This window comes from Pocillopora verrucosa, chromosome 4 (assembly GCF_036669915.1).
Source record: "Pocillopora verrucosa isolate sample1 chromosome 4, ASM3666991v2, whole genome shotgun sequence".
NCBI classification, from domain to species: Eukaryota; Metazoa; Cnidaria; class Anthozoa; order Scleractinia; family Pocilloporidae; genus Pocillopora; species Pocillopora verrucosa.
In genome coordinates, this window is record NC_089315.1 from 23,744,262 (window position 1) to 23,761,660 (window position 17,399).

General features: G+C 37.2%; 1 long non-coding RNA gene and 1 other non-coding gene across 2 annotated transcripts; both read right to left on the bottom strand.

The window, feature by feature from the left end:
- Window positions 1–514: 514 nt before the first annotated feature.
- Window positions 515–17,089, bottom strand: LOC131774957 (uncharacterized). Its single transcript, XR_010717213.1, has 13 exons — window positions 16,770–17,089; window positions 12,822–12,905; window positions 11,075–11,182; window positions 10,559–10,615; window positions 9,980–10,085; window positions 8,487–8,646; window positions 7,547–7,626; window positions 7,079–7,204; window positions 6,666–6,738; window positions 6,038–6,126; window positions 1,844–1,891; window positions 1,053–1,308; window positions 515–601 (listed from the first exon to the last, which is right to left on the bottom strand). It is a non-coding gene; the product is annotated as an uncharacterized protein (transcript).
- Window positions 2,820–5,440, bottom strand: LOC136280464 (uncharacterized). Its single transcript, XR_010717241.1, has 4 exons — window positions 5,381–5,440; window positions 4,358–4,417; window positions 4,228–4,263; window positions 2,820–2,907 (listed from the first exon to the last, which is right to left on the bottom strand). It is a non-coding gene; the product is annotated as an uncharacterized lncRNA (long non-coding RNA).
- Window positions 17,090–17,399: the final 310 nt, after the last annotated feature.

Here is a 17,399-nt window from a genome sequence, read left to right on the forward strand (position 1 = left end):
TCTACCGCTGAGTGTTACACCGTAGACTCGCCTTCTCTTCTGACTCCCTCCCATCCTTGGTATAACACGCTACTGGGTCCTACCCTCAGATGGAGCCCTTTCCAAGGGTAATTCTGCATGATATGAGCTGGCACTGGTAATTTGGCTCGACTTAATGGTTGGGGGCCTGTCTCGGTCTGCCGACCGTGATGGTCACTGAATTCAATTATTAAACAAAAGCAAAGAAAGAAAGACAGTGAAACGCCTGTTAACATTGCTAATAAAAAACTTTCCTATGTTCGTCAGGTCTACCATTGTAAAAAGCTATAGGGAGCTTTATTGTAAAGCAGGAAAGAAAGGTTGGTAACGATATTAGCTTTACTTCTTGTAGTGTAACATAAACCGCCATGTCTTTTCAGTGTCAATATCCACTTCTTGTCAAAAATGGTTCCTGTAGTTCTAGCGAATGAAAATTTGTACCTAGTTAAAGGGTGGTTAAATCTTGGTTCGATCGAAGAAAGTTTCATTATTCGTGTTAGCCAAAAATGCCCTTCCCCCACGACATGGTAACCACTTCTTTTTTGTACTCATCTAGTTCATATCGTTGAAGAGATTCAGTCCTCTAAAGTAAAGTGTATATAGAAGAACGCTTTCAAGGTAAAAATACGAAGTGGGAGAGGCAAGGGGGACACATTTTGAGGCAGATAGTTTCCCTCCTAGCTAGGCTTAGGGTTGTTTACGTGTAATTTGCTGTTTGTTGTTGTCTTTTTTGTTTTATGTGAACAACAAGGAAACAGACTGGTAACGCTCATATTGTAATGGACCTCTGTCTCGTAAGTTCAGACACTCTAGTGGCTGATCAACGAAGCAAACACTCTGGGGCTCCCATACACTAACGTATGTGGGTTTCGCCAAATAAAAAAAATAAAAAACTTTTTAGCATTTTTTAACCTCCCAAAAGCGAAGCCCCCGTCACTCTACCTGGCGTACGCTTATTAGAATTCGACTCTTTTTTTCGCATGTTGTATGAGGTAACCGCGGCTTTGTTGTTGGAAAAAAAAATCAGAACATACCTGGTCGAATGTTTTGGTGTATGGGAGAGCTTTAGATGGCGCGGATTCTTTTCGTCTCCTCCGTTGGTAACATTGTTCATATCCTTGGACACGTGACGGAATGCTCGGTGGGAGTGCTGGAGGATCTTCCTCATCCTTTGGGGGAAGATTCTCGTACCCCTGGGATGTAGACTGTCTTGGAGGCAAGGGTTCCGGCTCTTTCTCGGGAATATTCTCATATCCAGGGTGTTTTACAACCGTGTTGCCTTGGAGGTACCAAAATTATACAGGAGCACCTGATGGGCAGAGAAACATTTCAGAGAAATAAATTGAGAGTGAATAATTAGAGATTGATTTCAGTGTACATCTGATTGGTCAAAAAGGGAGACGTGAGTTTGCAGACCAATCACAGCGCCAAGCAAAGTAAATCGTAACCGTTGTAATTCCAGATTAACCCTTTAAACTCCCAGTTCAAAAGTTGTAATTCTCCTTACTGTCAACCATACCAACTCTTATAAGTGTAGTTCAGAAGAATTGAGCATTTGAGCAACTATTATGCCCCAACCAGTGATAGTTGTCCTTATCTCATCACTTATCTAGTTTAATAATTGTATGGATATTGTAAGAGAGAAATTCGGTCTTGGTCCTACATCATGGTGAGATTTATATACGGGTTAAGTTGTCTGTTGTTTCAGCACTCACTGAAAATGTGTTTGGCGCCTCTCAACGCTTTCTTCTCGACTCCTCCGTAATTCTGGTGAACGATAATGAATTAATGGTTTGAACATAATCGTCTACTGTTGAGCACAAACCTTTGTGATCCATGACTCATAACCAGGGTATGTGTTCGGAACTTCCACCTGCAATTTTCAAAAGGTGTCAAAAAATACGCCTTCTTAAAAAATAAGAAGAAAATTTACATCAAGAACGGAATTCTCGGGGGAAAAAATATCAAACATAGTCTGATGTTTCATCTCCTCATCTGTCAGAAGGATTACCTAACGTCGTCGGATGACAGTAGACAATCTTCACAATTCTAAAGCTATGTTGATGCGGCACTATTCCTTTTTTCACAAGTTCATTTTGATCTGCGCACAAGTAGATCGGATCCGTACTCAGTTGGATTTGCATGTTGCGTTCTGAGTACCGTTCATACGTGGTAATTGTGGAAAAACCAAACTCCCTGAAAAAAACTTGTTAAAAAAATACAGTCAAAGGGTTTTTGCACCATTTGGAACGTTCATTGATGCTCGGGTAAATCGACATAAAATACCATAAAACTTATGGTACGTGGCTTCTAGGCCTGTCGGTTGGTTTATGGTGAGGCTGTCGGTTGTGCGGAACTTTCTCCCACGTGTCGGTCATGGCATGTCGGTGGGCGCCTGGCCGTTCAGTTCAACATCCCGTCCCGGATGGGCTTGTGTCGGGCGAGGTTCAGGGTCATTATACGAGCAGTATCGGTAGACCGTGTCGGTTTATGTCTGTCATAATCCAATTGGTCGCCTCGGGTTGGAACCCTGATCAAATCCAGTATACATGTCGTGGGCCTAGTTGGTTATAATACTAGTAAGCGGCCAACAGCCCCTTGGGCCCGTATGGTCAGTGTGAGGGGAGCAGTTCTTCACCAATGTTAAATGCTATATTTGTGATAATCCAGGTGAGAGTAATCCTACTGTTTTAGTCCAAAATTTACTGACAAATTGCGTGGAAATCTGTTAATAACTGCCCAACATTCCATTTAAGGGATTACCTACACCTCCGACGGTCACAAAACATGATCAACGTACATTTTGTTGGGTATGTTCTCATAGCCATGCGCCCATGGAGTCCTGAACAGATCACGGTGATGTTACACGACTTCTCAGAGGAGGCTTACCTGAGAGATAATAAGAATGAAAGAAATTTAAGTCATCTTAAACAGGCTGTTGTTATTCAATCTATTTCCATTCACTATAAAGCGCTAATTTGCGAAGTGCAAAATATAACCCAACTACCAGTGGTGATTTCCTTCCGTCCGCCTTTTACCGCAGCGCTAGGGGTTATAGCACTCTTCTGCCCTCGCATTAAATTTCACTGAGGGTTTTTCGATCCAGACGTGACCCGACAGGTTCTCAAAATCAGGTTCCTATGTTTCCCCTGATTGCCACTTTTCAAAACGGTATCCAGTCAATTCGCCACCACAAAACTCGCCGGCCACTGAGAGTTCAAATCACCAACCGGTGGCGATTTGACTTTTTTCGGTTTGGGAATGAACCTTGTCCGCGTGAACTTCCATTAAATTAAAGCTAAGATTGTAATAGTATATTGCGAAAGGGAACAGGGACTCCAAGAAGGTTATGTGACGCCTCTCAGTTATGAGAAAGTTAACAGTTAAATGAAATAAAACTTGTGGAATATCACGAAAGATTATAGTCAGTTTGCGATCAAAGCAAAACCAGGAGTGAATATACCACGACAATCATAGCTTTCTGTTGATGTAAGTTTTTATACGACAGACCTAACACATAACGTTTAAGTCAAATCGCCACTGATGGCGATTTGACTCTCAGAGGTGGCGAGTTTTGGGGTGGCGTGTTTGTTGTGGTGGCGAATTGACCGTAAACCTTCAGATTACAAAACTACTTGTTCACTTTTGTTTTGACGAGGGTCAACATGGGTATTAAAAGAAATATAAAAAAATATTTATTAAGTTGCCTTCTTGATCATTTCCTTGTCATTTTGAAAGAAGGATTTGGTGGTACATCAGGAAAACAACTTCTAACTGACCAGCCTGGTTTTATCTTATTTCTCTTAGTTATGCCATGATTGGTCCATTTAGTGGGCTTTATTTCACTATACGGCTCAATAAATAAAAAAGTTTGTTTTTAAGTAAAAATATTCTCCCTCTATTTAAACCCACAGATAAAATAATATCTTATTAACCTCGTCTTCTTGGTTTGTATTGTAAGTTATGGAACCTCGTTTTTTTCCACTCCGTTTTATGGGCAAATCCGAGCGAAAAAACCTCGATCCGTACCTTCACCACGGAACAAGAACGAGTTCAATGAGAGGTATTAAAACTCATTAGGTAAAGATGAACTGAAAGTGCAAATATAAGTTACTCTTGACCAGTAAGTTCAATGAGTTGCACGACTGGATTCTATCCTTGTATTTTTGAAAACCATCTAGATTTGTTCAAAAACTCATTCTTACTTACTTGGTATGTTTTCATAGGAATGTTTCACTGGTCCTCCTAGGGATAACAAAAGAAAATAAGAGCAGCATAAAGAAACGAAATATTAATGTTTCTTTCAAAAATAATTGGCACATGTACACGTAGCACTTACTGGTTTCCACTGACCCATTTAGGTCCGCTCCCTCTTCACAACCTGGTGGGGCAGGCCGAGCTGATACAGTGATAACATTAGTAAGTAAAGGTGCAGTGCAGGAAAGTTACAGTTACAAATAAGCAAATCTTCTACAATTAACTTTTTTAATTTTAAAGAAGTGCCTCATACCCTGGTTTTTACAGACAACTAATTCAATCACCATGCATTGCACTGATTAACCCTTAAACTCCCAAGATGTGATTCGTAATTCTCCTCTCTCCACACATTTCCTTACAGGTTAGTTTCCAGAATTTGGTGTTAGATCAAGATAACAACTTCTACCTGATAAGTTTGCTTAGGGTTCTTGCTTGCTAAATAATGTAAGGATATCAGTGAGATAGAGGTTTACATGTGGCATAGCAGTATTTGAATTGCACATTTATGCCATACTTTTTCTTTAAGATTTGTGATCATGTTAGGATTGGAAAAATAACATCAAACCTCGATGAGAAGTGAAAAAATTATCAACTTGGGGATATTGCTTGATCAAACAGCAAATTCTCAGTTCTAAGAATATAAGTAATGAGTGACAAACAGTGTGGAGAATTAACCTTGAGATCTTAGGAGTGAAATGTGAACTGAGAAAAATGAAGTAACAGTCACTCTCAAACAATGCCTCTGTCACAACCAAACTAAAAAAGATGCCACCAGCTGGGCTGGATTGCTCAAAGCTGGGTTAAGATAACCTAGGGTTACTGCAAAATTTCATTTCAGATCTGAAAGCTTTAAAAGAAAATTCAGTTTAATTCTTTTTGTCTACAATTTGATAATTAGATGCTCTAAGAACAATAAAGAAAATTATCCCAAAACAACTTTTGAACAGAGAAATATAGCAACCTGGATTAAAATTCAACCTCGGGTTCGCACTAATCAGCCCTCAAATAATTAGACTTGTTTTTAACGAGGAACAATAATCAGCAAGATGCAAATTTTTTCATACATTTCAATTTGAAAACTAATTTTTAAAGGTAGTGTACTCACCACCCATTAGTTCATAACCTTTCATGGCATTTTGTTCATCATCATTACTTGTACCTAGAAGTTAAAAATATATCTAGTGTCAATCATTATTAATACATGGTTACATGGTTAGTTACAATTTTACCCAATCACGTAGATAATTCTGATCTTCTTTAGTTATTGGTGTCACTTCCATAACTACATAGCAGTTCAAAAACTAAATTGCCTATTTGCAGAACAAAAATTAAATTATATAATCTAATCATTAAATGATCCATCTTAGATAAAAAAAAATGACATACCAGGCATACATTAAGATAATTATGTCATTTTGCCACTCTTCTCTAATATTCTAAAAACTTTTGAAGGGCTGTGCTCAGCAGCTTCACAGTTTCTTCTAAGTCTATCATTATTCCTTGTTTCCATGAAAATTTTGTGTACTCATCAGTAAACATTAATATTAAGAGAGAGAGTTGCCTTACATGAAACTCAAGTTTTATTTACCACACAATCATTGGCATGTGAAACTCCAGTTACAACTTTCTATCTTTACATCTACATTTATATTTCATTCAGCATATTTATGCATAGAGCACCCCTGGAGTAAGTGAAACAGCTTACATACTTTATATTCTTTTAATTACAAGGCTGTATATAGTATTACAAGACTGTAATTACCACAAAATCACTGGTTTCATGATGATATCTTGTTCCTGACTTTTTGTAAAGTACTTCATAAGAGTTGCAAGATTAGGGAAAGGTTTATCCTACAAAAAGATTTTAATGAAAAGAAACTCAAAAATGATCCAGTTGTGTAATGATAATTTAAAAGAACTTAAATAAGTCACACATGATAAGCTATATACTGCAAGTATGAAAAAGTGCAGTTTAATCCAACTTGATGGAGTTGATAACAAGGAGTCTTTCCTTGGAAGTTGGCTTTGATTGGCACAATGGTCTGAGGTATGAGGGGAGCCACATAATAATCAAGCACAGCCATTGTTTATTGCTTTAACATTTCAGAATTAAATCATTTCCTCCAAAAATTCCGTCCTCAATGTATGAAAATCAAGACTCGAGACTTGAAGCCTTCCCTCCATCTCTACTGTTGTGATGGATGGACTCCTTCTTTCCCTTTCCGACAGGAACTGAGGGGTTGCTGTAAGATGCTCACCATGGGCTGTTCCCAGTGACAATAGGAGCAGGCTGCTGATGTCATACATAAGCCCTCCGCTTCACGAATGATCTCTTCATATGCTTGTAATAAAATTGGACTTAAATTCTAACAAGACTTCTCTAAACTCACCTCATGTCCTTTAATAACAAGGTTTCCATCAGCTACCGTTTCAATTTTGTGGTGTCGGAATTTATCTCTGTGTCTATAAAAAATTAGCAAGAATGAATTTTTTCAGTTGTGTAATGACACTATTCTTACATATCTGCTGATTTTCCATGGATAGGAAAAAAGCATTGATTTTTAAGTTTTATGGCAACAGACGATGCAGTAACATTTACTTATTCTAGAGCAAACTTATCAGTTTCTAAAGCAACAGCTACACTTATAGGCATGTAAAACTTATAGACTGGATTCATAAAGGTCAAACAACTGCAGTGACAATAAATTCTGAAAAGCTTAAAAATGTTGAGATTTTCTGACAGTGCTTTCTTCAGTGTTTCAAACAATTTAAATGACTCAAAGCTGACACAAAAGCAACTTACTTCAATGAGAGGGTGTATGCACCAAGCTTACGAACCGTTTCACTTTCTCGCACTAAAAAGCTCCCTTCAGGATGAGGTTGGAGGACTGCTTCAGCATTTTCTCTTGTGAGCTTACCAAAAAACCAGCTGTGGAAGTAATTAAAGAGTCAGCAAATTACTTAAAATTTGTCAAAACTGCTGACATAAGCAATGCCATTCTTAGAATCAAAAGGATGATTGTTTAGGAGTATCAGCAAGCATGACAGGCCCATGAAATTATGATCACACTCCTGAAGATTTTTTTAGGTCATAACTCATCTAGATGAGAGAATGCCAAAAAAAATTTGTGAGCTTTTTAAATCGATCATTAGGATAATGAAGTTGGCAATTAAGGCTATAGTGTGTGATCAAGAGTGTTGGCTGTGAAAATGTGTAAAATATATCTGGGACATAAAACTGGGTGAACCTGTACATTGAACATATACTTACGGAGGTTTGTTATCTGGAAATTCATCATAAAGTGCTTCTGGAGTGGCCTCTGCTCCTAATGATTCAGGTCTAGGTGGCTCCTGATTACAAAATATAAAATTCACAAGTTAGTAATAACCCTTTATATCCTGACATCTGTATGCATATTCTCCAAACTGTTTCCTATACATTTCCAAAGGTGCTGACAAGGAGAATTTGTTTGATAATCAAGAGCTATTTTAGTTTGCATAGTGATCATTAATTTTCCTTTATTCTTGTGACCTTAATGTGTGATTCAGGGGTGATATTGTAAGGAGAGATTAGATGCTGGTCACTCTTAGAGGTCAAAGGGTTCAAGAGCTTCTTCAGTTGGTGATCATTTCCTTTATTCTCATGACCTTAATGTTTGACTCAGGGGTGATATTGTAAGGAGAAATTAGATGCTGGTCACTCTTAGAGGTCAAAGGGTTCAAGAGCTTCTTCAGTTGGTGATCATTTCCTTTATTCTCATGACCTCAAAGTTTGACTCAGGGTGATATTGTAGGGGGAAATTAGATGCTAGTCACTCAAAGGTGTCAAATTAAGAATTAATTGCATTTTTAATTCACTTTGAGTACAGTCAAAGGTCAATTTTCCTGTATGACTATGCAACCTGGACCAGACATGGGTGAGGCTAAGGCCAGGTGACCTTGTTGTGACACACGGTCTGCTTTTCAAATGTAAATTACTTTGTCATCATACAAACTAGATACTGGTCTCTATCACAATATGGTCACCTTGAGCCTCAATTCAAATGAAAGGCTTAGCAACCGAGTACACAATTACTGTAAAATGGCCTATTTTCATCAAGTAAAGAGTAGCAAGGAGAGATCTCAGAAACCTGATTACTTGGTTTTCTAGGTTAAAAATGAAGAGACCCTTATTTCCTCCACTGTTTTCACATACCTTTGACTTCCCTTACCTCTGCGTCAGCAGTTTTGTCTTTCAGCTTCTCTTTAATTCCTAGCAGCTTTTTGCAATGGCTACTGAATGAATGGTGCTTTCCTTTGCCCAAAATTGTTTTCTGCATTTCTTCATCCGTTACGCGAGGAACAACATCTGGACTTATGTTAAAAATGGTACTACAATGTATATAAAAAAGAACACAAAATATTATTCAGAATCTGTACCTTTGAGTGTTTGGCCACACAGCATTCATAAGCCCTGGCCCATCCACATGTTAATTGTTCAAAACACAATCAGTGCTAATTCAGATTTAACTGCCATTAACCCTTTCACTCCCAAGATCTAATTAGTAATTCTCCTTACTATCTGCCATACAATTCTTATGATGTTAGTTCAGAGAATTTGGTATTGGATCAACTAATAATCCCACGATTGATATTCTTCTCTATTCTCATCACCTGCCTGCTTGATATTGTATTGATATTGTAAGGAGAAATTCTGTCTTGGTCACTTGTGGGAGTGAAAGGTTAAAACATACTGTAACAGTTTTTTAAAGCATCTTAATTATCCCTTTATATTTTAAACCCCTCTGAAATGATTAACTTGTAACTTCTCCTCACAATAGGCAAGCTTATCAGCAAGAGGGTCCTATCCTGTTGTAACACCAAATTCCCCTGTCTTGTTTAAAAGGAATTGTATAGCAATCTTTTGCAAGAAATATTAATTGTATCATGAGAATAAAAGGATTATTAAACCCTGGGTTTAATGTTGGATCAGGTTCCAACAACCTGAAATGTATGTGCCACAAAGGCTAAAACTATCTTGAATAAACTCCTTACACATGCTGTAACAGCTTGTAATAAACTGATTTTTTGTCAGCATTTTATGTTGATGTAAAATGTTGTTGGTTAGCTTTAAAACTTTTTGGAATTTTTAACAAGGGTGCACAATTATTTGAGAATGTGCCATAGTTCTTGATATTGATTACTACATAGTTTTATTTTTGGCTCCATAATATTCTTTTTCAATTTTCTAAACTCTACAGCAACCCAACTATTCAGCACAGTTCCCACAAGTCAGATAATTGAGATTGGACCGTACCCCTCATTTTTACTTCCTGGTGAGATGCATTGTAAGTGTTAACCCTTTCACTCTCAATATCTGATTGTCAGTTCCCCCCTCAAGCTGCTACACATTTCCTTGTAAATTAGTTACAAGAATTTGCTGTTAGATCAAGATAGCAACTTCTACCTGATAAGTTTGAGCATTCTCATTAAAGAGTTAATTGTCTGGCCCAACAATGCAACACAGTGACCAGACCAAGCCTTGTTCCATTGGGTCACCACATCTCTTACTCATTAAAACATAGGAAAACAATCTCAAATGTATTTACTAAATTTGCAAAAAAAGCCAAAATTGACTCTAATAGGTTTTCTCTGCATTTGCATACACAATAAAAAAAATCAAACTAAAACCCTAAAGTAAAAGTGAAATCAAAGGTAAGGTTACCTTCTGTGTACTGGTTTGATATTTTCCTTATGGGAGACTCGTTATTGTTGGTAGGTGAGTTACCAGGTTCTGACTCAAAATCTGTTGATGTCACTGGAGGCTTACCCTGAGCAATCAGAGACAACCACGATGAATACAAAAAGTCAAATACCATGCAAAGATTTTAAAGATTAAACAAGGAAAACACAACTCAATTTATCTACTACATATATAAAACTGTGAGAATCCTGCTACTAAAATAATTTCTCCTTACCTCTAACATGTAAAATGTATCAAATGCAAGATTCAACACAGCTGTCCTTTGATATAAGAAGCTCAAAATGGATTTTTTAAAATAAATTACCCCCAATGATGTAATAAAAATTATAAAATTGTTCCTCTGGAATTGCTCAGACTGAAGTATTCTTTAACTCTTTACAACCTAACATCAGATGAGTATGCATATTCTCTACAATTTTTTTCTTAAATTTCCAATTCTTGTGACCGTAATGTGTAATTCAGGGTGATATTGTAAGGAGAAATTAGATGCTCGTCACCCTTAAGGGCAAAAAGGGTTAAAATATAATAATCAGTAACTACCTGTGCAGCAAGTCCTATTGAGTGTACCCACTGAAGACGAAGAAGTTCGGAATTTGTCTAAAAATATGTACAGAAAAGAAGGGACTTTTAATTAATATTTCACAGCTGCATGCTGTAGAACTTTTACGCTGTAGAACTTTTACACTGTAGGACTTTTACACTGTAGAACTTTATGGTTACAAAGTCATTCATTTATTTAAGCACTGGTGTATAGAACTCACTCTCAGATAAGCGGTACCTCCAGTTTGGCATCACAAATTTTAGTGTTTATACAGAAATTCTAGTTTCAAAGGGAAAATGCTGACCCTGAATTCTCTGTTAATTTTCCTTTAAACCAGTGATTCATGTGGCAGTTAAGTTATAAATGTAGCAGATATTGGAAGCACTTGGAATATTACCACTGAAACTTAGAACTGATGTTAGTGACAAATTGAATTTGCTATACATTAATCACAACTTACAATTAAGCATAATTTCTTGCTTGTCAACACAGGAATGTGTGCATTATGTACCTACCCTAAATAGGTACTTCTTGCGGTCTGCTTTGAGTTCAAATTCAAACTTGTCTTTGCTGGTTTTACCACTAGAAAAGCTACAGTTTGCAATATCAATATTGCATTTAATCTGCTAAAAGGAGAGTAATAAAACGTATTTGTGACTGTTATGGTTTACCCATGGGTAGTTTATACAGGCTGATATGATCAGAAATGTGTTTTACCATTGACAGTAACCCTTACTGAGGGGGGCATTGGGATTTTCAGTTTTGCGGTTTTGGCTTTTTTTAGATTGGTTTTTCCGTTTTTTGGCTTTGGTGTTTATTGCGGTTTGCAGATTTTCAGTTTTTTGGCATTTGGTTTTCAGTTTTCGCGAAAAATACCAACACATTCTTGGATTTGATATCCGATGTGGTTTTCGGTCTTTCCTATCTAACCTATTTGGGTTCCGGTTTCTCTTCGATCTGAGCAGCAATTACAGGCCTCCACTGATCTTGAATAGCCACTAGATGCAAATGTTATCAAGAGGAATGCATGACAAACCAATTGAAATATCACAGGGATCCCTAGGTAGCCTATGTGTAGCCGTACACTCCCCCTCCCGCAAGGTGGGGGCAGGAGGGGAGGCTATAGCTACATGTAGGGTACAGCTAAGCATGGAACATTGCCAGAGTTTCTTTATCAATGCCACCTTGAAGTTGGTGACCAAGTGGTGACTGATGGATTCCAATAGAATCTCCAAACTTTCAGGTCTTAGTTTGCAAATGGAAGTGTTAGATTAGGGATTTTTGATGAAACTTTCCAGAGCTATAGCTTTTTGTGACTGCAAAATTGCAATCTTATTGAGGACTTTTGTGCAAATTTCCTTTATTAAACTAGGCTCCATTACCAGCTGTGGAGTCTGCAGAGACCACGCTCATGGTCCTCGAGAGAGCAGCTGTTAATTTAAGCAGATACTAGAAAATACGAATGCCAAGTCTATGGCAGTCATAAATCCTGTAAAAAATTAGTGTAGTTTACTCTGTACACTCCACTTAATTGTCACCATTGTATCTAATTGATCAGGGTTTTAATAACTGGGATGTGAAAATGTATCACTTGCGACAGTTTTGCATGTGGTTTTCAGTTTTTATCAAATTTTTTTGGGTTTTTTTACAGTTTTGGATGATTTTTTCTACAGTTTTGCAGTTTCTAATATGCCCCAATGCCCCCCTCCTTACTGCAATTAACGATGGTAGGGTACTTGTACTTCCCAGTAGTGAATTAAAACTGCAGTCAAAATGCTCTAAGTTGCAACCATTTTTGTCAGCATGGTGAGGTGCAATTTTCTATTTTTGGGCTACTAAATTTGGAACAAAAGTTGCCCACTTGGAGGCATATGTTTGGCCACCATGTGCCAAAGATAAAGTCTTTATCAATTAAGTTTTGTTCATGGTCCTAACCCTGGTCATTAATTCTCCCCTCTAGCTGCTAAACATGTTCTGTAAGTTGCAGACTAACTTTCTTTCCTGCTTGGATTTCTGGCCCAACCATAAAGCACACAGGTCATAAATCTGAGCAGAAAAAACACTTGGTCTATAACTTACAGTACAGACCTAGAAAATGAGGTTCATAAGGTACTTATTGTATCTCTGGGTTCATATAGAAGGAGAAGATTTAAATTCAAATAAACCTTTGAATTTAGCAGGCCATGCAGTAGTATGGACTACTAAATTGACCAATTCTAGCACATATACTTATTACAAGACATAATAATGAACACCACTTACATTTTCCTTTAAATTTGTGTTTGTGTTTTCATTCTTGAAGAAACACAACTTGAATCCGTGTAATACAACCCAGTAATTTATCCACTGCAAAAATAGTGCAACAAAATTACTGATGTGTACAGTTTTAAAAGTCATATAAAATGTAAAAAAATATGATCTGTTTAGAGTTAAAATTGCACATTCAATTCACTTGTTTTTTGGGGAAAAGCTGACCTACAGGAGCTTTATTTGATTCTGAGTATCTTTCAAAACATTATCCCGTCATTCCTTATTTCAAATTTGTATTTGCAATATTTTTTATCTGTTCCATCTTCGCCTTCAGGCCTTCTTGGTTTACAAAACTAACACTTTGTACCTGCTTTCAAGTTGAGCATAGTTTTATACTGCACAAAAAACAGCTGAAAGATTATGATGTAGCTCCTGTAATCTGTTGAGCAAACTCATCTTTAAGACCCCCTGTACTAGCAATTATGTAGGGTTATGATACTGCCGGATGCAGTCTTAAGTTCCTGTCATGTTGGCTTAAAGATAAACCACATTTTGAGAGCTGCTCAATTCACTTTAAATAAATTAAATGCTTGTTGAAGTGATCAAAGTGATCATTTCCCAAATTGTTCTTCAAATAATGTAAAAACTCAACATTTTGTAAAAAAATACATGAAAATCTAGATAACACCAAGGAAAAAGTGTATTTATATTATGGGCAAAGTACAGTTGTCATCTACTAGGTGCAATATTTGCTTTTGTTTAGGTGCTTTTGCAATATTTGCTTTTGTTTAATGAACTAAATCCTATCACATGATTAAAGAAAGCTTTGTTTAATACCTCAAAGTAAAACATAATTAGAAGGAAAGCTTGTTGAAGCATGCTTGACAAGGCTTCATTAACTTTGCTGCCATTTTAGCCAAACAACGTTCTTGCACTTGATAGTTACGGCAAAGCACTGGAGACTGGCTAATCAAACAACGCTACATATGACAAATTCCCAAAGCATATATCTCAAGGTTTAAAGACAATTTCTCCTTAACTGTGTAACAACAATGACAATCAGTTAAAATATATTAGTGAAGAAAGGACACGGAACTTCACTGAACAAACCAGTATTAAATAGGACAAGCAAACGAGCCGTTAAACTTGAGCACATTGATATCATTTATAAACAAATCAACTCTAGGAATGGAAAACTGTTACCTTTTCACATACTACCAAGAATTGCCGGTTCTTATCGCAATAAAGTTGAGAATTGATAGCTTTTCGTTTCAAGTAAATGTGATGTGGAGACACGATGGGCGAATTCAATTTGTGAAATAGATACCAGCTAATCTATTCTCCAACAGACACTAATTAATTTTCCTGTTATCTTTCTTAGATTCAGAGAACCAGATAGTAGGTGATAATCAAATTTCTCCTAATTACTCTCATCTTTCCTCTTGCATTAGTATCGCATATAAAATTTGCCCTCCTAAATTAACAGGCACCAACGGCACCCTTTAGAAAACTATATTTCTTTTCAACGTAACATACTTGAATATTTTCGTAAAAATTTGAAAATATTTGTGTTTGTGACCCTCGTATCCTGCATGCTCTCTGAGGTTGCAATTAAAGTATCAGTTTTCCGTATTGTTTTCCACATCGTTTAATAAACATTACTAACAGTGACTTTAAGAGTTTGTTTTCTACACAGTCGGAAGACTAGTCATTCACATCCCTTCAATAATGATTTCTTTTTACAATCACAGCCACGCTTCCAAGCTTAAGAGTTACTGAAAATAAGATAGTTTGTTGGCAAACAGTAAACCTTGAACTTCTCAGCATGAGCAAAGGACAAGCCTAATGCGAGATAAGGAACCTCGTGCAGCTAGCAGTAACAAAATGGAAATTCTAAGTGGAATGTTATTCGATGCCAAAGTAAGCATGACATTTTGAGGTTTGAGTCCTCATAACATTTTAGCTTGTCAAAAGTGCACACTATGCTAAAGGGCTCTTTTAACTTCGCTCAAGTTTGCTTTTGTATCTTGTGCCATCGGCTTAAAATGTTTAACGTGAAATTTATAATTTTACTGGTGGTCAATTTTGGTCATAACAATGAGCAACAAATTAATCTAGCTAATCTCACGTATACGTGAGATGAATTTAAAACAGTGCATTCGGTATTTTCAGGTGATCACAAAATGAAGAGACCTTTCATGTGTTAAAATACTGAACAAACTAGACACTGAAACCTACAAGACTTGCCAGCGAAGTTCCGGCATTCGGCAGACAGAAAAACATCACATTTCGAACTTCCGATCTTCAGATTTTCCTTACAGTGCGCCGCAATCCAATCCGGAAATGAAAAGGCACAAAGGCAAAAGAACAGCTAAAAGTTCGCCAAAACTAAATAAGTGTGTTATGTACATAACTTATTGAAAATGGTGATCATGAGATTCCCATTAGATTATTTTTCGCCACCTAATCGAAATACTACGCCAGTGATTCATCAACAAGACGTGATTGAGTGCGGCTTCCATGCGCGTTTCAAAGTCATCGCGGAATTTGCGCACTCTAAAGATCACGGATCTAAAACACCATGGTTTTGTACAATTGTCACGAACTTCTGAGCGAAACCAGAATTGAGAGCTTAAGTAAGTAACCGATCAGCAAATTACGATGAATGCAACAGAACAAAAATTAAATCTAAAAGAGTTTGGCTTTGGCAAGCCTGATCTAATCCTAAATGAACTATGATCAATCAGTCGTTCCGACCGCCGGAATGCCTCACGCTCTCAAACCAGCATTATTTCATGGTAAATCACCTGTAGCTACCTGTTGATGTCCTTAGAATTCAATCACCAACTTCAAACTTGGTTTGAAACGTTCACGGTAGTGTTTACCAAACACAAACTTCTTCGCCGCGATACAAAGCAAATTTATTCTCACTAGGCTCTCTAAGACAAATATCACACGCTGAAACCTAACAACCACCCAGTCTTCTCTCCGACAATTATAATAAACTACGGGGGAGGGGTGATGTCGTACCTCTGTCTTTCGAATATTGATCAATGTCCGCTTCATCTCTGAGATAGGACCTAGTTAACTAATCACCGACAATGACACAAAACGTAAGCATTGTGCAATAACAATACATCTATTTCCGAGGGGATTTATCCGCCATTTCAAATCCAGTTGTTTGCCCCTTTTTCCAATGTGGAGAAGGAAAAAAAAACCATTAAGCTTGTCACGCTTCAACGTAGATTTCATCAGATATAACTGATTATTCGATTTTTTAGTATGCATTGCTGAAACATTTGCTTGAAAGGCATGAAATACATGGTCGTTCCAATTTTCATGTTATGTGTCGATAGTTTCAGGATATTATAAACAACAAATGTACATTGCTTAAAAAATTCAAGGGCTTTGAACAATGTGGCGTAATCTAAAACTCTTTGCAAGGCATTTGTTAATCGTCCAAACTATGTGAACGTGACTTTTCAACAGTCAGAGCTGAATAACTCATCCTTCGTTACCATATGAAAAAAAAATTTATTTTGAACCAGACACCTTCTCGAAATCGATCAGAGTTTTCAAAACTTTTGTTAATATCGCGTGATTAGAATGTATCGCTTTGCTCCAGCCCGCATATCAAAATTGTTACGCGAGCGTGCTTTCAGACTGTTTCCTCTCAATAGCGATAATGATCAATAGAATAACATATTCTTTCGTCGGATGGAAAAAGCATCACAATACTGATGCACAAGTTGGTCAATCGCCCGCAGAATGTCCATCGTTAGAAACGCTTTCGAACTAAAATGAACTTCGTTGTTATCTAAGTATTCATAAAGCAACTAATCCGATGGGTTTTTTTTCTAACCTCGGGCGAGCAAACAAAATTACCCGAGACAACAGCTTACGAGACAACAAAAGCACCGTAAAATTGTAAACATCACGACAACAAGAGCCATTATTTACCTTGGAAGATTCCTTGAACTCAAGATAGCCCTCCATATATTTTACTCCTATACGTCTCTCTTTCGTTCCCATAAGTTACATTGACTCAATGACTCAGCTGGAGTCCACCGTGACCAAATTCTTCAGCGCTTCGTTACAGTTTTTGGATGAGAACAATCCGCCGCAGTCTGTTATGTAAATCGCTTATCAACCAAGTAATTTCTCGCCAGTGTATAGTGAAAATTCGGTAAATCGGTAAAAACTACAAAACGCCTCTGTTCCTATAGTGTCAAAAGGAACATACCTTCGTCATAACAGGAAGTCTAAAGACAAATCTTAGGGTAGAGGGGGTTAGCTTATCGATTGCTCATCTCCCCGTTGATCACGCCACCTTTACACCCCTGCGTCTCAATTGTGAACTTCCTTTCGCAAACAACCTGATGTCGAAATGTATGCTTTTTAAACAACTCCAACATGTCTTACAGCTCTATGAAACTTGAAAAAATGAAAAGAAATTGGCAAAACTATCAGATATAATTTAGGGTAGTGACTCTCTCTACCATTGTTTCCGACGACTGATCTTTTGTCAAGTGGTTCTTCAGCCAATCAACTTTAAAAAAAAAAAAAAATTTGCTGCATATGAACTGCCAA